Source organism: Diorhabda carinulata, chromosome 12 (assembly GCF_026250575.1).
Source record: "Diorhabda carinulata isolate Delta chromosome 12, icDioCari1.1, whole genome shotgun sequence".
Lineage (NCBI taxonomy): Eukaryota > Metazoa > Arthropoda > Insecta > Coleoptera > Chrysomelidae > Diorhabda > Diorhabda carinulata.
In genome coordinates, this window is record NC_079471.1 from 5087033 (window position 1) to 5114022 (window position 26990).

At 32.4% G+C, this 26990-nt stretch overlaps 1 protein-coding gene across 2 annotated transcripts in view; it reads right to left on the reverse strand.

Moving 5' to 3' along the window:
- Positions 1–26990, reverse strand: part of LOC130899996 (LIM domain transcription factor LMO4-B-like) — a 176120-nt gene that overhangs the window by 40900 nt on the left and 108230 nt on the right. The window contains exon 6 of one of the 2 annotated variants that reach the window (XM_057810277.1): positions 13410–17011. The exons of the other annotated variant lie outside the window; for it this stretch is intronic. The gene's annotated coding sequence lies outside the window, so the exon portion shown is untranslated. Of the gene's footprint in view, positions 1–13409; positions 17012–26990 lie in introns of those variants that run through there. 2 annotated transcript variants of the gene reach the window in all.

A 26990-nucleotide genomic window follows, 5' to 3' on the forward strand; every position in this document is an offset into this window, starting at 1 on the left:
TTCGTGCGTTGTTTCTCTCTGTATTGAATATTTTTCTGTTGTAGATGTCACACATTAGGATTATTGAATTTACCTTTATATGGCTGAAATTAAGTCTTATCAAAAAATCGTTTTGGAAAATGAGAAATATACACTTCTCTGTCGTGGTGAGGGTCGCTATACTGAACTGACACAACAGAGGTGCTCTACCATCAAATATACAACAAAATTAGATTCTTTACACTGTTTGTGATTCCGCCACTCTAAACTATCACAGCTACAAAAATCTCAGATCCTCTCTAGTAAAACTTGTTCTCTGCAGGGCTGGAACTGGGGTGGTTTGTAGAGAGGTTTTAATATGGTATCCACTGGAATAATGAAGGCAAAACGAACCAAACACATTTTTGAAGAAAATGGTCTCTATTGTTGACCACTCGGTTGGTAAACGGGTTCACCAGGTTAAACGAAAACCTCGCGATATCAACGATAGTGATTCCTTCTCTTCCATTTCATTAAGCGAGTTTGTCTTTAAGCAAATATGACAATAGACTAATAGAAAATGAGCCAACTGTTACTAAATTCTTTCTCGTTATTACTCCACGAATTGTTAGAAGTTTTGGTTGCTGCGAATTTTGTATTGATCTTCTGGTTTCTTGATGACTCAAAAACGGTCGTACCAATTTAACTGAAAATTGATGGGGAGGTAGCTTGGAAATAGGAGAAGGACATGGGATATATTTATCCTGTTTCTATAAGACGTGACATGGTATAACAAAACGCAACTACAGAACAACGAAAAATTTGTAAATCAAAACATCAGTCTAGCCATCTATTTGATAAAAATGGTATAACAAAAGCAACTGACAGCTAAAGGTTATATTTTCTATTAGTTTTTATTAGATTATCGTGCCGATATTATTATTATTAATAATGCCGTTACCAAGACGATCTAATATTTCCAAATAAAACCGTAATGCAACAAGTTTTCGAAAATTTGCGAACGAAAGGACTGGAGAAGAACAAGAAATTGTACATGGAGAGCGCCCCATTAATAGGTCTCGACTTCGTGCTTCCCATTCACAAGAGCAAAGCAAAGCAGCCCTCAACTCGGTTGACAATATGAAATCGTCAAGCATACCTCAGAGATCAATAACAAGATAATTTTCGACGTAACAGAAGAAATTTATGAAGTGCTGATTTGAATCTACCAGCGTTTCGATTCGATTGCAGCACTGCATTCGCATTGGGCCAATATACGTTTTGGCGCATTACGTTTTCCTGAGAACGCGATTTTCACGACGATAAAGAAAGGACAATTCTAAGGTAGGTTCTCATTCCGAAGATCCCGATGATCCCAATCAATTTGAGTTCAAATGATTTCAATTCCCGATCCATCTTACATCCGCCATGACCATTAACAAATTTCAAGACCAATCTTTCAAGGTTTGTGGACTAAATATAGAAAATCCATGTTCCTCCCATGGTTAATAATATGGAGTATGTTCACGGGTCTGAGCACCATCTGCGTTTTTTGTTCTTGCCGATAATAAAACAAAAGATATCATCTATCACGAGGTCAAAGCAGAATCTTTTAAATACTTGATTTTTTTAATTTATATTTATTATTCTAATGAAAAATTGAGCTTAATAGAGTCCAATATCTGCTTATCTATTCTTTCTAAAGCAGAACAAGGTTCACCGGCTTAGCTAGTTTAAAATACATATCAAGATTCTTGCGTTGTTAATGTTGCCATGCAAACTTCTAATAACCAATAGAAAAATATATTAGTATATTCATTAAAATCCGAATAAACAATGCTAGTTAAAATTTTTCTTCAAGCAGGCAGCACAATAAAAAGTAAGAAAAAAATAGCGTTTCAAGGTAAATCGAGTTTAGCAGAGATTTGTGTCAATTAATAGTCTCATTTCCATCTAAGTTTGTACGTAAATTGGCTTCTAGTTTAAATTTATGGCCAAAATGGTCACATTAATTAGAACTGCAACGGTGTAGTGAACAGTGGCGGGACAGTTTTTTAAAATAATTGACTTCAAACTTTTCGTTTGAATTTCGCATGGTTTTCTATTCTATTTGACTAATTTAACCAAATTTCTAGAATTTTTAATCAATAATTTGTCAGTTTTTGTTTCTTATGTGAAACCAAACATATAATTGTAATTATTTGGTAAATAAAGGTGTGTCAGATCAAAAAATCCTTACATTTGTAGACATCTTAGCAAGTAAAGTAGACGCTGAGAATGGGTCCACTTCAAGTATAGAAAATCGTGAATGAAATTTTATGAATAAAATCAAGATCTAAAAAATCGTTTATGGTTCGTCACTTTGTAAACATATGATTAACCAGAGAATCAATTTACGATCACTGTCGGCGTGTTAGAACAGGTATTTTGATTTACAGAAAATCAGAATCAGGCCGAAAAGCAAAAATGAAGAGAGAAGTATTGGTTGAAGCGATTCACGGAGAAATGGGAAACGGTTTTCGAAAATTGGGCAGAAAATTCAAAATCTATAAGAAATATATAGAAAACATTCTAAAAGAACAGAATGTAATCCAGAAATCAAGAGAATCGGCATACAAGTATTCTAAGAAGCAACAAATTGATTAGAAATCAAAACTTTGAAGTCTCAGAGACAGCTATTTTCACCCGATAAAGGTTTGGCAATCATTATCGACCACGAGTTATATTTTACTTTTGAAACGGCAAGAAAGTAAATTCGAATTTGATAAGACATAAAATGTTGAACATGAAAGTGTTGGTATGGTTGACGATATCTTCTCGTAGTCGTTCTTCAGCAAACATTTGTCCTTCTGGAAATTCTGTAACTGCCAAAATATATGAAAAAGAGTATGTTAGATCCAGATACATGCAATTCATAAAGAAAAAGCATCCTGTGGGAAATTTTGCATTCTTGAGTTTTGGCCAGATATGTCAACTGCTCATTATTCGAAAGATGTTATGCAAGCTTTTGCAGAATTGAGTCTAGGAATGTTCCTAAATTGCCTTAACTGAGGTCAATTGAACGTTTTTGACGAAATTTGAAACAAAAGGATGTTTGGTTAGGAAGTAACTACACATGAAGAATTGAAAAAGAAAATTTTGAACAAACTCCGGCAAACGTATTTCATAATTTAATCCAACATTTATAAAATTGGGAAAGCGAGCCGATTGGTTGCTGATTTAGTAATATGAAAGGTGTGTAATTATAGTCTTGTAATCATTTTTTCAAAGAGTGCAAATAATTGAATAAAAACAAACAATTTATACATATTTTTTGTCCCTACACTCTGATGTAGCTTATTTTGATAAAGCATCTTTCACTAGCGAATAACTTTCACCGATAACATAGTTAGATAGGCGATGCGATGTAGTTTCCAATCATTTCTCGTATTCGCAATCTCGAAAAACCCATAAATTACGTCATTGAAATATTTTTTACTAGTTTATTAACTTTCAATCTTAATTTTAACGTCAATTCTGACATGTTTTATGGTTTAGTATTGTTCGATTAATACATCACATAAAAATTAGTACGTGATAAAAACGACTCCAGGTAATTAAGAGAATAATTTATTATATACAAGGTAGTAAGAAAATGATTCATAAGGCCAAATGAAAATAAATTGTTGAATACATTGAAGAGGTAGGGAACGCGCATAAGTGAGAAGTGGCCACAAATACTTCCGACGTGAAATCAATTCACGTGTTAGAGGATTATAATTTTATATTCTTCGTTTTCTCAACGACAAAAATACAATTTCTTCAATATATAAATTGCTCTCAATTTATTTTACCGAAAAAAAACACTGATGAGGAAGCAATAATAAATTGCGAAACAAAGTATCTATCACTTCCGATTATTTCACTACTCTGACTTAATTTGGAATGTTTTTATGCACCTATAAGGCAACTAACAAATTTCATGTTTAGTTTGTCATATTTCCATGGAAAATATCTCGAATTAGTTTACTAAAAACAAAGATAAGGAAGCAATAATAAATTGCAAAACAAAGTATCTATCACTTCCGATTATTTCACTACTCTGATTTCATTTCGAATGTATTTATGCACCTATAAGGCAACTAACAAATTTCATGTTTAGTTTGTCATATTTCCATGGAAAATATCTCGAATTAGTTTACTAAAAACAAAGATGAGGAAGCAATAATAAATTGCAAAACAAAGTACCTGTCACTTGCGATTATTTCACTACTCTGATTTCATTTCGAATGTTTTTATGCACCTATAATGCAACTAACAAATTTCATGTTTAGTTTGTCATATTTCCATGGAAAATATCTCGAATTAGTTTACTAAAAACAAAGATGAGGAAGCAATAATAAATTGCAAAACAAAGTACCTGTCACTTGCGATTATTTCACTACTCTGATTTCATTTCGAATGTTTTTATGCACCTATAATGCAACTAACAAATTTCATGTTTAGTTTGTCATATTTCTATGAAAAATATCTCGAATTAGTTTACTAAAAACAAAGATGAGGAAGCAATAATAAATTGCAAAACAAAGTATCTATCACTTCCGATTATTTCACTACTCTGATTTCATTTCGAATGTATTTATGCACCTATAAGGCAACTAACAAATTTCATGTTTAGTTTGTCATATTTCCATGGAAAATATCTCGAATTAGTTTACTAAAAACAAAGATGAGGAAGCAATAATAAATTGCAAAACAAAGTACCTGTCACTTGCGATTATTTCACTACTCTGATTTCATTTCGAATGTTTTTATGCACCTATAATGCAACTAACAAATTTCATGTTTAGTTTGTCATATTTCCATGGAAAATATCTCGAATTAGTTTACTAAAAACAAAGATGAGGAAGCAATAATAAATTGCAAAACAAAGTACCTGTCACTTGCGATTATTTCACTACTCTGATTTCATTTCGAATGTTTTTATGCACCTATAATGCAACTAACAAATTTCATGTTTAGTTTGTCATATTTCTATGAAAAATATCTCGAATTAGTTTACTAAAAACAAAGATGAGGAAGCAATAATAAATTGCAAAACAAAGTATCTATCACTTCCGATTATTTCACTACTCTGATTTCATTTCGAATGTATTTATGCACCTATAAGGCAACTAACAAATTTCATGTTTAGTTTGTCATATTTCTATGAAAAATATCTCGAATTAGTTTACTAAAAACAAAGATGAGGAAGCAATAATAAATTGCAAAACAAAGTATCTATCACTTGCGATTATTTCACTACTCTGATTTCATTTTGAATGTTTTTATGCACCTATAAGGCAACTAACAAATTTCATGTTTAGTTTGTTATATTTCTATGAAAAATATCTCGAATTAGTTTACTCAAAACACAGATGAGGAAGCAATAACAAATTGCAAAACAAAGTATCTATCACTTGCGATTATTTCACTACTCTGATTTCATTTCGAATGTTTTTATGCACCTATAAGGCAACTAACAAATTTCATGTTTAGTTTACCATATTTTTATAAAAAATATTAGCGATAGTTTAGTATTGTAACCTAACCTAACAATAGTGTTTTGTATAGTGAAATTAGTTAATTTGTTTATAGTTTAGCAAATATTATCAAATATATTTCCTCCGCCATATTCTAATTTATAGACTCAACATAAGATATAATTTATTGAGAAAGTTTTTCAATAAAAAATTATGAAAACCTAAACGCCCAAGAAAAGAAAATTTAATTAATCAATTAGCTTTGTGCAAGTGTTGGCTAGTCTTCTTTGAAATATGATTTCCATCAATCAAAAGTGTATAGGAATGACCACAACACAGATTAAATAATAACTTGGTCAAGACGCAAAAGGAAATTAACTTTTGACTTTGATGTAAGACCCTCAGTTCAGTTCAATATCCCTCTGACGATTTATAATGTCACTCTTTTCTAGAAATGGACGGAGAAAAAAGCAAGAGGGAAATAAAGTTATTATGGTTCGTTCGGATATAACTGCTTTTTGATCGAGAAAGAAGTTATTTGTAAAAAAAATATTGAAAATTCCAGGTTTATCGATTTTTGATATAAAAGAGAATATAATAAAATTCCCAAATAATTACAAAGTAATTTAATGATAATTTTATCCCCCATGTGAAGTTTAAACTTCAAACGGCAGTTTAAACTACGGATATTGACTTTTTCACGTTTTATAGATGACCAACTACGATTTAAACGTTACCGGCGATCCGGGGGTAATTTAAACTTCAGTTTAATGATAAAAAAGATGCACAGTGGGGTCGAATGGTCAAATAACGGAAAATATTCAATATTTCGATAACGGCTTAATACAGAAACCTCATTCGACTCGGAGCAAAAAAATAGTTCAAGTTAAACTATTTTTATTGAAATTTAAAAACTGATAAGGAATTGAAAGACTACAGGCAAGATAAAAATTTCTGAAATTTTCGTTATAGGTTGTTGCAACAAGTATTTGGAGTGTATATATGAATTAAATAATGCTTACATTCAAAAATTCAATGAAGCTTCAAAACCGGAGACTTTTGTCTGTGATAAAACTAAAGATTCAAAATCAAATGTTAGTAAATTTGAAAAAAACTCACGATTTCGAATTCAAGGAAATTATATTAACAGTTTCTTAGTTACATCACTGATTTACGGATAGTTTTTCATTGGTTGGGGTTTAATGTTCGTAATAAAAAGATCCGAAGTCTTCACTAGCTTGTGGCACACGTCTTCGTCGGTAGATATGCGAAACATTTTCCACAACATTCTGGTTTTGAAAATTGTGTTATCTTTATTCCTACTTTCTTGTGACTATTTCGACAATATTCCGGCTAGGAGAATCGATTTCCTCGCGGTTCCAGTACCATAAAACAAAATGTTATGCACCGTGGATGGCACGTAGTACCATGGATTTTTCTCAATAGCAATGTCTGTTTCTTCTGAGAAGAGCTGGAATTTTTTTAGATCATTGCATTTCTATTTATGATTTTCACTAGAAGTGTACTATGCAAGCCAATTGGGTGACCAAGATAGAGCAACAAACAAAGCCGTACTCTGACATTTTTTTTCTTTGCCTTCTTATGATCGTATAGGGAGATAAAAGCAGATGATTTTTGTTCTCATATGTTTACTTTAACACGTCTAATTTGAAAAGTGATCTTCCTCATTTTTGTTCTCAATGGTTATTCAAAATTCGTAATTTATAAAGTTATAAAGCGCTCTAATTTTTTGTTGCTCTGTGTGACTTATCAAAGAGTAGTTGACCAACGTAGAGGAGGGAAAAATTTCTTTCTCCCTTTTTTTACAATCATATATCACACATTTAGAGTAGTGTGTAATTAGGTCAAAGTTACATTATTCTGACAGTGGGCCTAAATTATTGGGAATACCTTTAAAATAGGGAAAAAATTCGGTTGTCCCTAGATCCTGTAGCTCAAATAGTGTCAGAATCACAAAGTAGATTATCGAAATCAGCCCTTTCAAGAATCGATTCGTCCCGCTCTAGCACCATTGTGCAATGTGAGTACAGGGTGAAAATAACAAAAAAGTTTTGTCCAAGATTTCCAGACCAGAAGATTTCCAAGTACTATTAAGTATCACAAACAGTTCAAAAAATCCTTAAAACCATAAAATGCATCTCTATTATATCCAAATACATGAAGAGTTACTTCAACGTGACTTTGTAAGATTTCGTGAATATATCAAATTTGATCGCCAGATAAATTTGTATGATTTGGTGCTTTTTGCAAATGAGTAAAGTTTTTATAAACATTGATGTGTCTCAATCTGCAATACCCAATAGAAATGGTCATTGAATCCTTGGGGTGGAATGATAGATGATCAGACGATAGGACCATCTTTGATGAAAGAGTACCTGAAGCGGTTTGTTAAAATTTTCTTCAAAATCACCTGCCAGTTTCATTAGTTCCATTTAAAATTTGAACGATGACGCCTCTTGATAATACTGCGTTTATACGAGATCATATCTATACTGTATTCGAAAAGACATAGACGGAAGAGGAGACCCAACTGATTGGTTAGCTGGGTTTTGATGGGTCTTTATAGAAAATGATGTTTATGAAAACTCCCTGGTTATTAGAGAGAATATAAAGGAGATAATCAGAGCTATGCAACACATTGTGTAGTTCGAATAACTTCATTTGATTTATTTTTCTTAATAACAGTTATTGATAACTTTTAAAATGACCTATATACCGCAGTTTGTTGTAATACTGGTACACCTTGTGTATAAAAATAAGGAGAGGTTTTAAAAAACTTGAGCAGTTTCAACATGTATGCGAATGGTTTAAATTGATAATTCGTTTTTTTGTATACTTAAATTTGAATTGCGATTAGTAAATATTTTTTTGTTTTGATCCTCACGTAGTTGATGATCAAGTTTGATAAAGAACGAAGTAAAATTTTTACACTTAATGCTTTTTATTGGAATAGGATGTAGTGGAAATCATTTATTCAAGAGAAGTTTTATAATATGAGAATTAGATACTCCACATTGTTTAAAAAAACAAAATGAAAATAACTGTTTCAGTTGTTGATATAAAAGGTAAGAAATTCCAAAAAAACAATTTTTCAATTTTGGAAATAGCGTTAATATCACAAAAGTTGGTTGATTTATTTCAATTTGAGCAAATGAAAATGGATTCCATCAAAAATTAACATTAATATAAAAGCCCCGCCAATTTCCTTAATGCATTTTGGATTTTCATTTCTCATCAAGCAAAGTAATCCCAGAATATTGCTTCCCTATATCAAACTTTACGCCCATTATAAAGCGTGGTTTGAAACTTCTTACAAACAGAGTTGGACAATTATTAGATGTTTGAAAATCTTCCTTAATAATAATTATAACTTCCTATTAGTTGTTTTGTCGTAATTGAAATAGTTTTAAGTTAGTTAATTTCTTAATTATCTTCAGATATAACATGAAATTTTTATTTATAACTAACATTCACAAGTCATTGAAAATTGAAATTTGCAAGACAGTTTCGGTCTATTTAACCTGTTGGATATGTAACCATGATTCAGCACAAAGTTCATCTTTATAACCGATAATACGAGATGCATCCAGAAGATTAATTTTATTATATTAGAAAAACAGAACTGACACTTTGAGCCACATATTTATTGACAACAAGTACGGCAATGTTTCAGATATTTTTCAAACAGAATTGAGACACTTGTATCGTGAGATCAACTTGCATATACCACTACCGCCTGTGAATAGAACCATCCAGTGACAGACATCTTCAGCAGAAAATGGTTGCTCATATCCGTAATCGTGAAGCAACAGTTCTTCAACACGCGCAGCCGCGCCAGCTAAATAAGATCATCATTGATGAGGACTTTGAGGAATTTCGAAAACTACCTCCACAAATTACGTAACATCTGTTAACTAATGATGTTTCGCCCATAACAGAGCTGACGATTGGCGCTACGTTTTATGCGTTCAAGAACTTTACTAGTAATCGAACCTTGTACACGTTGAGAAAAGGAATGCAATTTTAGACCATTCTCAGATTCCACAATGGACAATAAAAAGCATCAAATTCATCATCGTATCAACCATACGCTAATCAACGGACACTTTAGTGACATACTAAGTAAATACAAAAACTTTGTACATATTTACAAAGACGCATCCAAATCTCAATATATATATTCTTCATCTACTTCCTCTGCTGTTTCGTCAGATGCAACAATCACTTCAATCTCTTAGATTCCTTTGGTTATATCCAAAATCTTCAAAAAATTCACACCATAAATTTCTTGGGAATCAAAATTAAGCAGAAGCTGCAATATATACCAGATAAGAACCAAAAAATTGCATCTTGTTGGATCCCCTTACATACTTGAAGAAAAGGAAACGAAGAGGCAGATCTGGTCCCTAAGGAAACTGCAAATAGTGATATTGCGTGAAATTTCTAACTACTGAGAGAAAATGAATGATGAACGTCCACAAACAAGCTTCGAGAAGTGAGAGACTCCGTGAAACCATGATCAGTGCTACCGAAAAATTGTAGAGATACAGTTCCGTCTAGATGCTAAACCTAAACCTAAATGTGGCAACTGCAATTGTGGCAACTGGATCTTGTAACGCAGAAAAATAATGATCAGGTCTATCCCTCAGAACAGTATGTGCAATGATAGGACCAAAATGCAATATAACTAACCTCACACAAATAAAGTTAATTTAACAAATACCTGTAAATTAAATTCAGCATTCAAGTGTCTACCTAATTACCAGTATATGGTTGATGCGAATTTTGTGATAAAAAAATATCCTAAGTAAAAGAAGTTCAAGAAAATCAAACCATTTAAAAGAAGAGTCGGAATAAATTAGAGGCACAGACTGTTCACAACAAATACATTTTGTAAAAAATGAAACAGTAACAGTCTAAAGGAGCTCGTTTTAATTCAGAAATTGGCCGTTGTGCAACTGAAACATTTCGCTAATGAATAATTCAGATGTTAATATAATTTAAACATCAATTTAGAGAATGCTCCTTTTCTCTAATCCAAAGAAGTCTCCGATCAATTCAATTAACGTGATAAATATTTAATGCCCTTTTGGTGGTAAGAGAATCGGACAGGTACATTTATTCCAACAACAGTGATTCTAAGATGGAAGTGCACAATTAACATTAATATAAAAGCTCTGCCAATTTCCTTAATGCGTTTTGAATTTTCATTTTCCATCAAGTAAAGTGTATTGCTTTTCCAACGATATTTTATATCCACCATCAAGTAATGTTTCACATCGTAATATGGTTTTTTAATAATTAAAAATCAGTCGTGTAAATGCGGATTCGTCAAAAAGATAATAGTTTATAACGATGGTTTTTCTGACAGTTTTTGAAGACTGAAGCATTAAATTTAGATATTAAAATATGCTTCTATTATATGGTGATTTCTGTATAAGTTTGCCTAATTTTGGACTACTTTGATTACTAGAGCTTAGAGGTAATTCATAGGCAAATCAAACTTATAATTTTTGGATCAATTCAAATTGTACTTGTTATTTATTTTTCAAGCCAGGTCTATATATTCAGCTAACCAAGTTTCTTCTATATAAGCACTTCATATATACCATGTCTCACTTTCAGATTTATAGTAATTTTAACATATATGATTATAATAATACGAGGTGTGATTAAGAAGTGAATTGTCAATCCGATATATCAACTTTAAAGACTGTTTACGAGTGTTATGACAGATTTAAATCTGGAAATGAGTCAGTTGAAGACAAGGAACGGTGGGGACGTAATGAAAAACATTTAAAAACGTGTTTATTCAAATAGGCAAGTAACAATTCGAGAGCTTGAAAGAGTGGGAGATGCAAATTCAGCCAAATTAATTACCTGACCTACGGTTTAACAAAAGTTGTTTGAAACTCATTGGTTAATTCGGCCAAAGACTACCACAGGTACGTGAGTACAGACAGGCAGGTAAATATCCGAAAAGGGATAATAGTTTCCACTAGATCGGTATAGAATTTTTCACAATCTAAGAAAGTGACTAGCCTTCAGTTGATATGAGGTACAATAGAATAGACTCTGTCATTATACCTGGTCCTAACGACTATGAGCTATGAAAAATTCGATAGTGTCTTCATATTTGACTATTCCTGAAAGAAAATTGTGAATAATTCTATACGAAAAGACAATGGTGTACCAAAGTCAAGGGGGGATTTACCAGCAGGCTAAGGAGGCTGTAGCTTAAGGCGACAAATTACGTACAAACTTTTTTTATTTCGGCTAAAATAACAAAAAAAAATTGTTCACACGGAGAAGATGAAAGAAAAAGTAAAAAGAATGAATAGCTTATAGGCGGATTTGGTTTCTTTCAAGAAGACTTAATTCTCCGTACTCTTATGGAATGAATGGATACCAAAACTTGCCAACTTTATTGTCACTATCACGAAAACAGTTCCAGGAAACTGATTGTGATATTAATTGTTCCACTACAACTTACTCGTCGTACTCTATGTCTTATGGGGTTTTTATTCAAAAAAATCTAAACCAAATATACCCTTTATTGAAATAAAATAAATTTCATGGAAATCGAAGTTCTTTTAAAACCATAAGGAAAATTTCAGGTATTATGAAGTAACAGATCGGCTGTGGATAATGACCTCCCATAAACTTACTACTTTTGGGTCTTATCGAATTTTATATACGTTTCGGCAGCAAAGGCACTTTCTTAAATTGTAAGAATTCCTATACACCCTATTTTTATAAGTAAAAAGTAAACTCAAGAGGGTAATCCCTTGTACAACTCGAGTGGTGCTTGCCGAGCGGATATTTATCTTGAACTTCTGTAGGTTGTAGTGCTCGTAAAACATGTGCCTTGGTAGCTGATTCCACAGGATCACACTTCTCCAAAGACATGAGCCGCGTTAAATTAAAGTTCTGGGCAGCTACCTGTCGAGTAGGTATTGCAAATACTGCTCTAGGCGAGATTATGTCATACAAAATAGCATTTGTAATAGTAGTATCGGTAAAGCATAGTCAGGTCAGCGACCTTTCTTCTATGATCTAGGCTGTCCACCTTAATGGTCAACTCTGGATCGCCTATAAGTCGAACTGCTCTTTTCCATATTGAGTTGAGCATCCTCAGGGTACGTTTTGGAGCCGAGCTTTAATATTGCGAGCAATATTCCAAAGATGGATGAATCTGGGTTTTTTATGTTATCGTTGTATTTGTAAAAATTTTTGAAAATATAACATAATATATCTATCTGACAGTTGTATATTTTAATTTTTCCAACTCAATTATAGACAAGTTCATATAAAATAATAATTTTATTACTAAAAGATTGGTACAATTATGGTTACTTTTCGACATTATCACCGAATCACACTATGCAATTCACACTTGGCTGGAGCATCAATACTGGCGGACGTATTTACGTGGCTGTAGCACAACGCCGACTGACGCCTGAATGTCAACAATAGCGGAGTGTGTAGAGCGAGAGCCTCGCAGTCGCCTACCGCTTTCCTCTGCCCACGTTTTGGGAAACTTTGAGCGATGAAATAGATCTAAAAGTGGATCAATAGCTTTTTTTCCAACCTGACAGTGGGAGGTATTTCGAGTCTGTTTTGATTGGCGAGTTTTTTACCATATTAACCTCACTTACTAAATGCGACTTCTTAATTTTTCAAAAATTAAAAATGTGCTAACAGGAGAACCTTTTGACACAAATTCTGATATTGAGGAGACCGCGACAAATCAGATGAAAGCCATTTTGGAAGAAACCTTCCAATTATAGATCAATCTTTGATATTATTAATTTCATTTTGTTTCTAATAAAATCATTGATAGTATTTTTTGTTTTTACGTCCTATGTACTATTTATTTTAATGCAAATTTAATAGTATTGAGGAAATGGACATGGAAGGAAACGATAATTTCATAATTAACAATACTTTATTATTTACAAAAATAACAACAACATACCAAATGAAACTTGCGATCGGAAGTTTTCCTTCCCTTAATTCACAACTCGTATCGAACAATTACTTTTTACAATCCTTAATTTCAACTAACTTTTCACATATTTATACAATTTTAGTGAAACTTTAAGACAATCAGAATAATTTGATTTCGACTTTTTCGTTGTGATTGTACAAACGCCACTTCTTATGAATGTCTGCCAAAATAACAATAAGTTTGTTAGCACACAATGAAAAATGTTGTCCAAAACTCATGTAGTATAACAAAACTGGCAGAACTGGTAATTTGAATCATATTAAGGGCGTTATAATAACGAATCAAATAGTTTTGAGAAGATATGATGAAGGTGATTAAATTTGTTATATCAGAAACGATCTACTGCTAAATCTGTGTACATTTTTTAACAAATAAATACAAGCAAACGCTCCAACCAAAACAACAATTCTTGAGTATTTTTTTTTCACAGAATTGTGATAGTAAGATTCGAAATTAGGTTCCAAATAAGTTTTAAAACAGTTAATACGTGTAGTATGATATGGCGTACATAATCAAAAGCATTTATAAAATGAGAGAAAACGGGTTATGGTTTGGAAGATGTACATTGTTAATTAATTAGATGAAAATTGAAAGGAATACTTCTTATACCTTCTTTATACTTATAGACACTCCAATGTTTGTTCACAAAAACTTGATAATATTTGGAATGTAATGGACGATCCGTGGGCATTTCAACGTAATATCTTTCGTTTGTTTTGTTTTAAAAATCATTAATTGTATGAATACGAACGATGAGGAGTAGTATGATGGTAGAAGATCATGATTTATCCTTCAAATAAAGAAGTTTTCTACACCGTTTCTTATTCCTTACCCCTTCAAGCTCATGTTGCCACATGTAGCAACAAGCTCAAATTGATCTATATCCCAGATTGCCACTTGTGGCAACAAATGATATATTTAAAATAAACGTTGGAATAATAATATACCCTCGAATGAGATACCGCATCCATATTTTTCGCGGTCTGCAGTGTAAAATGTTATTTGCAACGGTGCAGTGCAGCAGTATTAGTTTTTTGTGCGTTTTACGTGAAGGGATGTCCGACGTGAGCGATGTTGAACCATTTGAGGATTCGGGATCCGAATATTTACCTAATGGTCCTGATACGGATAGCGAAAGCGACGACAGTTTATCGAGTATTTCAGAAGACGAAGATCATGTATCTACAATCATAGGAAATTTTACTGTTGTAGCAGATCCATTTTCGGTATGTTGATCTTTTCTATGTTTATTTTTTTATTTTATCTTTTATCTATTATTGTTTTAGGATAAAAGAGCTACAACAACAGTGCCTTTTTCTGGTGATTATGAAGGTGTTCACCCCGCAATCGAATTAGAGAACATGAAAGATCCGGTAAATTATTTGGAGGCATTTCTGTCTAGAAATATAATTCAGCATATATGTAATTGGACGAATGAACGTGCAGGAAGGTACCTCATAGAGATTGGTACTCAAAAAGTCTACGGTATAATTTGGAAGGATGTCACAGTTCCGGAGATGTATACTTTTCTTTCGTTGAATTTATATATGGGTCTATTGGAACAAAACCTTTTTGTTTTCTGGTCCAAATTTATTTGACTCCCAAATAATGAGTAGAAACAGGTTTTTCGCTATTCTAAAATTTTTAAGATTTAGCAATCCTCAAGCTTTCATACCAGGGAAACCCATGACCCGTTTGGTTATGTTTTTTGCTTGGGTCAAAGAAAATTGTATGAACCTTGTTGATCCTGGGGAAACTTTAGCAATAGACGAGTGTTTGGTATTATACAAAGGACGACTACATTTTAAACAAGTTCTTAAATCAAAACGAGCACGCTTTGGAATTAAAATGTTTTGCCTTTGTCCTAGCCCTGATTTGCGGGGATACACATATAATTTTGCCACTTATTTTGGAAAGGACGTATACAGTCCCTGGCCAAATTATTAGACGCACTGTATTTTTTAAATCACTTGATTAATGCAGTTCAGAGAATGGATTCCAAATGGAAAACCATTCACTTTCATGCAAGATGGAGCTCCCTGCCTCACTGCTCGATCTGTCAAAGCTTTTTTGGCAGAAGAAAATATCCCTCTATTGGATTGGCCGGGTAATAGACCCGATATGAATCCGATTGAAAATGTGTGGAAGCTAATGAAAAGAGAAGTAGCTAAGGATTGACTTTGACTTACATTATGTTTACTTTTCTGTAATATTTAATAAACATTTGATTTTCTAAATTAATGTTGTTTTGTTTTTGTTAAATTAATAGGTCATTCATTAGATAATATAAAAATAAAAAACAATGTAATTTAAAACAATAAAACGGTACAATATCACTCGGTAATTAATATAATAATATTAATCTTGCAGTGCGTCTAATAATTTGGCCAGGGACTGTATAATGTTGAGAATTTTCACGGATCAGAACATCTGTCACTGTCTGAAAGAATCGTGGTTTATCTGTTAAAGCAACTGTTAGATCAAGGTCTAGAAATAGATAAGTCTCTGAGACTAGCAGAGTTTTTGCTTGTAAAAAAAACTCATGTAACTGGTACCATAGTAGAAACTCCTCGAAATGGGTAAAAGAAAGTCTCACACGAAATTTAAATAAGTTCAACTAGAGTATTGAGAAAGAATATACATACAACACATCTTATCGCAAAAGACCGCTCAATTCTGTCGATATATTTCGCAAAAATCTGGAGGAAGACCCTGCCATGAACTAATCTTTATTTTACAGAGTAATTGTATTCAACAAAACAAATTGAGAAAGGCTAGTGACATTTTTCATCTTATATTTTCAATTACATATTAAAACGAGAAACATTTCCAAAATATATTGCAAAAGGCTCAGCTTTTAAAGCATCTAAATTGTGGTGAAGAATTGGAGCAAAAAATTCGGCATAACGGTTTTAAATTTAAACAAAATTTTAGTGGCGAATTTAATCTTTGAATTGGTTATGGTTTACCCAATGCATAGCCAACAATTGTGAATTTAATGGTTATTGTAAACGCTAATTTAATGTGAATATGATAAAATATTGTACTCATATTTTCATTTATAAAGACAATACTTTTTCAGATTAGACATATAGAGTAATCTGTAAAAAATGGTAAAAAACATGAGATTTTCCGCACTCTCTATACATGATTAGTTGATTTCGTACAATCTGGTATAAAATATATATATTTTTTGCTATTTGTAGCAAAGTTAAGGGGGTCATATTATATTGAAAACCTTCAAATGTGAAATTAACGATTTCTATTTGAAATTTTGCCAAAATCGTTGTCGATCTGATTGTCTTAAATATTTACCCAGATGGTACTCATGTCATCGAACATGTTGTCTTCTTAATTCGCATCCAGAACACTTTGAGCTCAATTTTCGAAAAATTTATTCGAAAAAAACAGAACGCATGATTGGGATAGTGTCTGAACCAAAGATTGGAAAGTCAAGGGAACGCTTCTTTTTTCGAAAAAATATTGCACGTCCCTGTATCGCCCGGCTACTACGGTTCAACTGAAAGAGAAAGAGAAAAAAACTTAATTTTGGATCAAAATAAATATAATGGTATAACGTAATATACAGTGCCAATTAGAAAAATATAATAAAGGTTTCAATTTCTTTTTTTTTTTGGAGTCGAGCAGTTGAGCTTTTGTGATTGATCGTCGCAACTTACCCCTGCGACCAATATTTCCATGTCTCGTCGAATTTTTGTAGTTACATATGTTGACGATGAAATAAAGATAAAAGCAGCACCCCACCCGTACTTTAATATAAAGTATTGTACACTATAATTGTACTCTATACTTTGTTAGAATAATGTACAAAAAAATATTTTATTTTAAACCTTCATGGAGAAATCGCTTCATCGAACCAACTTTATAGTTAGAGATGTACTTTTAAGTGGTTTGCACAACTACCAACTTCACAAGAATTGCAGCAAGTATTTAATAAAAGCGATGATAATTTTTTAAACTTGTATAAAGCGATTTCACTTCTACTGCTTATTCCTGCCACGTCTTCATTCACAAAAAGTCTTTTCTGTGATGAATAGCAAATGGCGAGACTAAAAAGAAACAGTGAATTTGATATAAGTTATTTGGTTGAGACACTAATTTAATACTAATTGAAAAAACCAACAAAAAATGTTGTATAAACATTATAATAAATAAAAATCAACGTATTTTATTTGATACCATTTACTTTTATTTCACCTATAACAACCAATGTACTTTAATTGCAGAAAAAAAGGTGACAACCCTATGAACGTTACTTCTGTTGCTTCAAGAACTGAAGACAAATACGAAGAAAACTTTGGGTACTAACAACTGTGTTATTTAGATATGTAATTCCTTTATCTTGCATTTATTATTTAATCATTTTGTCACACACACCTAAAATTCTGATCCGTATGAATTAAACGTAGTTTGAAACATGGTACGTTCCTTTTTTTAAAATATTTAATAATGGAAACTTTCCCATATTTAAATCTCTTTTGCCTGTCCGACCGTGGTGTTTTATGGTAACTATTGACACCGATGCTAGTTGAATCAGTCCCTCTCGTGGTGGTTTTTGTTAGCAAGCAGCAACCAGTGCAGTTTTGAGTTCGCGACGCTTTCCTGCTTTTACTTACAACTATAAGTCCGGGTTCATATGTAGATCTAAGTACTCTGTAGCTTTACTCGGCTCTAATATTTGTCGAAGCCATCGGTGATCCTTGTAGCACTCTTCTTCATTGGACCAGAGCCATTTTGTGATCAAAAGATGAAGATATTGGATATTGGATAAACTGGATCAAGAAAGCACTAACATTCAGTAAATGAGAGTTGTAAACAATGTCTGGAATTCGTGAATTATCATCTGCGAAATATGGTAAAGATTCCCGGAGATACCATTAGGGAAATATCAGCATCAGCATCAATAATGGCGTAAATATTTACGTGGCTGTAGCACAACGCCGACTGACGCCTGAATGTCAACAATAGCGGAGTGTCTAGTGCGAGAGCTTCGCTTTCTTCTGCACGAAGCGTTCGTACTTTGCTGTTGTGAAGCTGTCTATGGAAAAAGGCTGCGAGACTTTTGCTTGTTTTTTTTTTAAATGGAGTAAGTTGAAGAGTGTTTTCAGGAATATCTGGAAATCTCATGAGAATAATTGCGAAATATTTTTCAATTATATTATAGTTAGAATAAATAATCACGAATAACGTGTTAGTTCTAAATTTCGGTAATAAAACTAACCATGTTATTAATTGAGTAAAAGAAGCACATTAGTCGTCGGGTAATCGCTATGTGTGAAAAGAAGTCTGGGTTTAGTCAGTCGACGGGAGCGGCTACAACAAGCAACACAAGCTGAATTGAAGTCGACAAAACGCCCTATGAAAAGGTTAAGTAGTGACAGTCAATCACAAACGTTCGATTTTTTGCTGCAAACTTCGGATGCTAAAATGTGCCCGTCAGTGAAGCTTTTGTCATTTTATTTGTCAATCATCGAAATTTCTATATTTGATAATTGTAAATTACGCATTAGTTACAATATAAGATTTATTTGTAGTTTCACAAACTAAATAAAGTTATAACAATTAGTACAATTTACAAATAATCATTTAATTGGTTGAACGACCTTACAGCAGCATTACGTTTATCAAAAAAGAAATTTGAGGTCACTAATTATGAAATGAAAAAATATTTCATTTCCTGAACAACTAGCCTAATTCGTGAAATAATTAACAATTTTATTATGCAAGCTTGAAATTAATCTATTAATAGCCGCAAAATTTTTCTTACAACTTGTTCGGTTGATAGTCAATTGTAATGTTTTAATTAATTGTTTGGTCATTATGCGATAATTTCATTAGTCAACCGTGAAAATAAAATGTTTTTTGTCGGAAACAATCAAAATCAAGGTTTTGTAATTTGATAAACGTTCTTTGATGTGGAAAAATACCGAAATTTATTTACACAAGAAACGAATACATTAACTTTAACGTCGAGTGAAATTTAAGTCACTTCAACTATAGAGATTGAAAAAAATATGTTAATACATACAGTTGTGACTAAAAATATTAACTCATGCCACACCCTCGCAATCACAAATCACTGACGTAAAACCTGAACATGAAATGGCCCTCGTATTTTAACATCATTGAGATTATTTGATTCCTAAAAGTACCTACCGACTTTAATTTAACATTATTTTCTTAAACAATCAACTTTTGGATTGAACTTTTCGAAATGTACTTGTATACATGTGACTCGATCATCTCGGGACAATATAGTCAGTAAAAAAACCCTTTTTGTCCCAAAAGTCGAGTTAAATATGTAGCGGAAGAGTGAGAGTAACAGAGCTCGACGAGCAAAGTACATAATCTGGGCCCAAAGCCTATCGATGCGGCTGTTGAACGTAATTCTGTGGGTTTCATGAGCAATTAATACTTGCAGAATTAAATTTATAACCTAGAACAATACTTTAAACGAATTTGAATATCAGAGACACGAAGCGGGAGATTTTATGGCGGCTCTTCCGAAACTCCGGAGAAAGCTGGGGGATTGCCGGCGACGGCATAGTTCCTCGACAATGTTAATAGAAGGAAATGGGGCTATTTGGGTTTATTTCAAATTAATTTTAAAATTTGTAAGGACTTAAAAGGCGGCAATGAAAGTGCAGTCTTTGTTGATGTTTATTGTCGTTATTACCAATTTAAATTGCTAAATTTGCTGGATAGAAAATTATACAATTCAAGCACCATTTCAAAAAATAAGGAATCATCTTTTAATACTTAAAGTGTTTCCACAAAATTTGTAAATTGAATAGTTCTTTAATACTCAAAGCTCTAATTATATTGAAAAAATTCATTTCGAAACTTGTGTATTTATTTTTAAAAATTTCAAGGCAGAAAACGAAGAGAAAGATGAGTGAGATTCTTTTTAGGGTAAGATCAATTACTCGTTTTCTATTCATAACTCTAAATGTTTGTCCTAAAGTTACAGCCGTAGACCCAACTTTCATCTTCAATAACGATTTTGCCAATGAAATTTGGATCTGCATGTTCTAATTCGTAACCATTGTCTGCATATCAATACAAAGCGTGACCAATGGATCAAACCTAATTGTGGAATACTACAAGGTACTAAATAAAATACCTGGCGAAAGACCAGCTATGAATTTCTGGACATAGAGAATTCAGAGGCAATGAAGTAAACCTTGTGAAGCTGCGGAAAGGGGAAAAACACATCTCCAATCATATGACTGTACACAATCTCAAATTTCTTCAGCTAGGTACAGCGGCTTATCTGTATTATAAAGCTACACACCCTCTGTAACTACCAAGACCTTATCACCACACGGGGGAATGTAATTTGTCATTGGAGGCTTGTATTTAAGCCGGCGACATCCAGAGGAATGTCCAATCCTACTCTTTGGCGATCAAATGGACTGCAAAGGATTCACCTAGAATAATTAGGACTGGAAAGGCTTTCACAGTCTTAGTTATAGTGATAAACATCATTGGAAAGCTATTTATAATCAGTTATCATCAGTACCTACATGTAACAGTAAAAATTCGAATATTGAAGTGAAGATCTTATCACAAAATTGTACAAAACTACAGAATATTAAAATATTAAAATTAAACTTTTTTAAATATGAAGCTCCGACATGTTATTGCATTGGGAATAAAAATAAGACAGTGGTAAGATCGACAGTGATAGTGATAAGATAGACAGTGATTGGAAATCGTCCATTGAGTTACTTAGTATAGGTACACAGAACTAAGAATGGGTCAGAAGGATTTCAAAACTTTTCTTTGCTATTCAAACATATATCTGACAAAGGGCAGTTTAATGAAGGCTTTCACTTGCACCATACTTTAACTCTTAAAAACTGCCTTCATTTCTTTTCACCAGTTTGAGTTAATTGAGGCTTCCATTGAAAACTCCTAGTGCAGAACGTGAGGCTATATAATTCGATCAAATATAACAACGAGTTTTATAGTATATAAAATTTGTCTTTCTATTTAAAATAATAGAAACCAATGAGGGCATAATAAGTCATTTTGTTTAGATGCAAAATATTTCATTACTCCTACAATAGAATGTGATATAGTATTTCATTACGAAAGTAATTAAATTTGAAGACGACGGTGAACGTTTGTAGAAGATAAATATTGTGTATTCGATGTACTTTGCTGCTTTCAGTTTTATTGCAGTTTCAAAGACTTTTAAAGTAGAATTATAAGGGAATGTAATTGAACACTTCGGGCTATTACGTTGAACGTGTTTGTTAAAAATTCCAATTGAAATGATACACTGTAAATAGCTTCACCGAATCCTCCGATAAATACTGATTGCGATAGCCGATATTGATTAGAATGTTATATTTTGAAGCGCCTCGTACTTTGTTGTAACACATATACAATCGAATTGGCAATAACTCCATTCGAAACATCAGTTTTCTTTTAATCAAAACTCTTTATGGTTTCTAAGTATATCATATAACGGAATTTGTTATTGAATTATTGAAAATGCAATGTAATAATCGTTGGGAGTTTGATTGAATTATAAAAAATAATTAATCCCATGTAAATGGAAACAAACAATATTGTAACAGAATCGGTGCGCGCGCTTTTTTTTTTTCATTAATCATCAATAAATGATCAAGTGGGTTTAATTAACTTCGCTTCGTTCCCGATTTAATTAATAATTAAATCTTTCTATAGATAGTTAACAATTACCTTGTATTATATAGAGGAGCTTTGTGCCCCTTAATTAGACAGTTACGTTGTTCGAATCCAGAACAAGACTAAAAATGGCGAAAGACTATAAAATATAATGTACAAAGAGTGGCTCATTATGTCAGTAGACGGTATTTTAACAATGCCGTGTTGTAGGATTAACTGCATTGATATACCATTGATCCGTCGGTATACAGGATGGACTAGTTTTATTTGATAATTTGATTTAGACACTATAAAAACCATCTAAGCCGAAAATAAAATAAATGACAATAATTCTTATGTTAATTAACAATTTTGTTACATATCACAGGACACAGGACATATCCAACAAAGATGAATCCTCCAGCTTGGTTGTAGAGAAAATGGAGAAGGTACCGAAGTGGTGATTGACATGTCATCCGTGTTCGACAAGGTAACTCATGCCTTCACAAATACTAAGAAAGTATCTGCTACACACATGCAGCTTCTTAGCTTCGGAAATGATAAATTTGGCCAACACCAACAAAAAACTTTTATTGTGAATACTCTCAAATTTCAGTTACATACCAAAATCAATGTATGGAATACATGGTTTACATTGACTGTAACAAATAATGTGTAAAAGCCAGGACTAGAAACTAGAGATACAAGTGATGAACTAAACCGAAAAGAAACTAATGAAAAAGAGTTTCTCGAAATATTCGGATCCTTTTATCGCGAATTTGAAAGCTCAATCCAAGAAAAAAACCTCATAAACTGTCGTTTTTTTTTTTAATTCGAAATCGAAAATATATTTCTCTATTTTTGTTATTTGCGCACATATTTTCCTGTAAGGATACACTCTAATTCTGAACAATTTTGAGTAATTTTTTGTAGTGGGTTGGTGCCCCTGTTTCATTTTGACAGCTGACTGTGACGGAATTTTTTGTAACGACCTAACCTTAAAATGAATGGATGGTTTAATATATTGGAATTATTATGTATCATTCTGTGAAGAAGTAAATTCTGGTGGTGTGAATTGAAGTTTTTCAATCGTCTGCTTACAGGATAAATTTTTTTCTGACTTAAGCAAACTTTTAAATTTGAATAATATTTCCAAAGTCAACTGTCAAACATGAATCGGTGCTACCAACCGATCACCTTCATTCCGATGTAATTTCCCTAACAATTTTTCTATAACTAAATGATGTGAATGAAAGCCGAAACAAAGAAAATATAAGACACTGGTAACACAAGGCCCTTCCAGGATTCGTTCTTTTGGAATTTGTATCTTTTGCCGGAATAAAATGCCTCCTGTTACATCCCAAATTTGTACAACCTCGAATCCTTAGTTTTATTATTTACAAAATCGTCCAGTCATTTAGACTTCCTTAAATTTCTAATTGTGAGCATTATTTAATTTGGATGTACACTAAAAAAATTTGTGGCCACCACAAAACGACAGCCTATTTCGAAAATTTTTGGAATTTTTAATTTAATTAAGTCGGAATTTTTGGAAACCGTTGGTAACATTCCTACTGAATACACTGTTTAAGCCACCACTACACCAACACTCCCAATTAGACGCGCGTTTCGATAACCAAGTTATCGTCTTCGGAGACTGAAGGTAAAAGATAAGGAAAGGATTTTTATAGAGAATGTAGCTCTACTCAACAGTTATAATGATCTTTAGATAAGTTAATTAACCGTAATAGATTTAAGGAGTCTTAATGTGAAGCCACTTTCTTCCAAATTCAAAATAAAAAATAAGAAAATCTGCTCTGATACATACATTAAAACAATTGATGGATAACTCTAAGGATAAAATACTAGATTTCTAAAAGTATGGTATCTATGAAATATGCTGTAGTATATATAGAAGGTATGTTGGACAGACTAAGAAATTCTTTAATGTCCGATTTAAAGAACACGAAGCTCATTTAAAAAAATATAGACGGAGAAAAAATCGATTATTTCCGATCATGCTACCAATCATAATCTTTTAATAAATATAAGTGATATTAAATTGTTGAAAAATGTTCAATAGAGAGGTTTCCCCATTGAAACCTTCAGTCGCCAAAGACTATAACTTGATTATCGAAACGCGCCTTAAACGGTGTAATTGTGAGTGTTGATTTGTGTAAACAGTGTGTTCAGTATAATTTTTATCTTGTCGATCTTGTTCAAAATATCAATGACAACAGTTGAACTTCATGGTCCAAGTCCAATGAGATCTGTCCTGGATTCTATGTTAATCCGTTTTCGAGTTATGGGGGTTTTTCGACTTCTTGGTCATTCGTCCACAAATTTTTGATAAACAGTTTGGTTTCTGGGAAAAAGAATCAACAGCGTGACGGTAATGGTTTGTAAGACCAAATATTTAATACTGTACCCGAAAGTTTATCGGAGAGGACCAAAAGTACCTCATGCTTTTCTATAGGAAATAATCTTTGGAGCTATCTACTACTGTAATGAATAGAGCTATCCTATCATACTCGACTGAACAAATGTTTTTCTTCTTGGAACAGTCCAAGATAATAATACAGTTAAAGCAAACTAGGTGGCAACTATTAAATTACACCACGTCAATTCATCGAGGTAAAACTTCTTAAAACTATTTCGACAGATGGATGGAAATATAAAATATAGTTTTCGTAACCAGTCTCATTATTTAATAGCCAGACCTCGTATAGAAACTTTCTGAGAATCCCGTATTAATATATTTATTGTAGCATGTTTTACAATATTTCTACCGCAACATAATGAGAATTGAATTTTAGTAATTTAGGGACGAGCATCTTGTATTTCATAAATAAAATTTTTTCGATATCGTTATTTATATTACCAAAAAATATTCAGGAAGGAAACTGTGGGGAACGTTTTTTCTTGGCTGTTTGATAACATCCTATTCGCATATATCCAATTTACGGAAACAGAGATAAAATAAATTGCATAGGTCCCGTCAGACATTGGGAATTTGTTGAGTCCACCAAGTATACAATATCTTGAGAAACCCCAATTCATAGCGCAAGGAGAAATAAACGATTATTTTATAAATTATTTATAAAAGTTAATTTATACGAATAAGCAATTAAATGTATATATAAGTGTATTATATTCTATTATTATTCAATAATTACCCATAGTTTATGATATTAATAAAAAATTATAAGACTTCAACAAAACAGTATCATTCAAACGCAACTAAGAAATATACTTCTATATAAATTATTGATAACCCCTAAAAATTGGAATTACTGGAACCGTATGATATTCACACTATTATTTATAACCACTTCATCAACATCCATCGACCGTCAATTCAACTTCGGTATCTGAAGACGATAACTTTGGTATCGAAACGCGGTGAAGGGAAAATATTTCTTTGAACTGTGAAAAATTAATCAACTGGTAATATTTGTACATACACCAGCACAATTATACTAACGCGAGTTTCGACAACCAAATTATCGTCTTCAGAGACCGAATGAATATGAATTAATAGCTATGAACCTATCACCATTGATATCTGATTTATTTATAAATATAAGAAGATAAGTCTGTAATTCTAAGGATGAGACACCAGTTTGAGAATGATATTTTTGATAATTTTATCTCAGAATTAAATTCAAAATGTCCATTTATAAAATATCCTTATGAGAAAAGGCAATTATCATTTTGATGTATTTGGGAAAAACAGTGCTAATTTCAGATATATCTCGGTTGATTATTTCCATTAAATTCAACATAAAATGATTAGTTTCCATATACTCGATTTTTATACGTACAAGATGGAAAAGAATTGGATTTAGGAACTTAACGGAACTTAATAAGAAACATGAGTCTTGAGGTCTTGAGATTTGGAAAATTGATATTTACAAAATTAGCTGTAATGATCATATCGGAAAAATATATCGGGCAAACAAGGAGATCTGTTAAAATTCGGCGTCTTGAGCACTTGGGCTATTTAAAATATGGATGGCAGAAAAATCGAGTTTTGTCAATTGCTATAAGTACGATGTAAAATTCTTAAATTAAACAATATATTGTAGAATGCATTCTAAAGTTAGATGCAAGAACATTTTGAGCAGACACAACGGAATAATTCCTTGTATTCCAGCCCATACTTCGGTAAATAGGTATTAAATGTGAACTTTTTTACCAAAGTAGGTTTTTCTGTTTTTCTAGAGGAGGTTCTCTGCCAGGGTCAATTCAGTAAATTTTAATTTACCTTAAGACTCCGTATGCGATAACTTGGTTATGAAATACGCGCCAGACAGTGTAATTGTACGTATAAACTCACGTTAGATTCGGTATTTGGTTTGTGGAAGCTGTGGAAACTCATATCTTCAGGATCAAGAATGATTTTGGTACTTTTTACCTATTCCATTATTTCTAAGTGGTTGATGTTTCATTGCTCAGGATTTTTTAGCGCAACCATTCTATAGTCACTATCCAATACACCCCAAGGAAACTCGTAACAGTGAGATAAAGGCAATTAAAGCTAACGGTAAACTTTAGAAGCGATATTGGGCACATTGTGTTTACAATTGCCTCAACTCGCATATTCTAATCATTAATAGAGTAATAGAAGTAAAATATCAAATAATTTGATGTATTATTTAAAATCGGCGGTGAAATGGTCCACCATGTATCTATATAATTGAACTTTGATAATAGAAGAACCGAGCAACCGTTGATTCTTTTTAATCATCTAATTTCACAGGGAGATTTATTTTGTTGGGTTGTTTGTTGTATTTTCTGCATCCATACTTTAATTAAATAGATTTGCCAAGCGGAATATT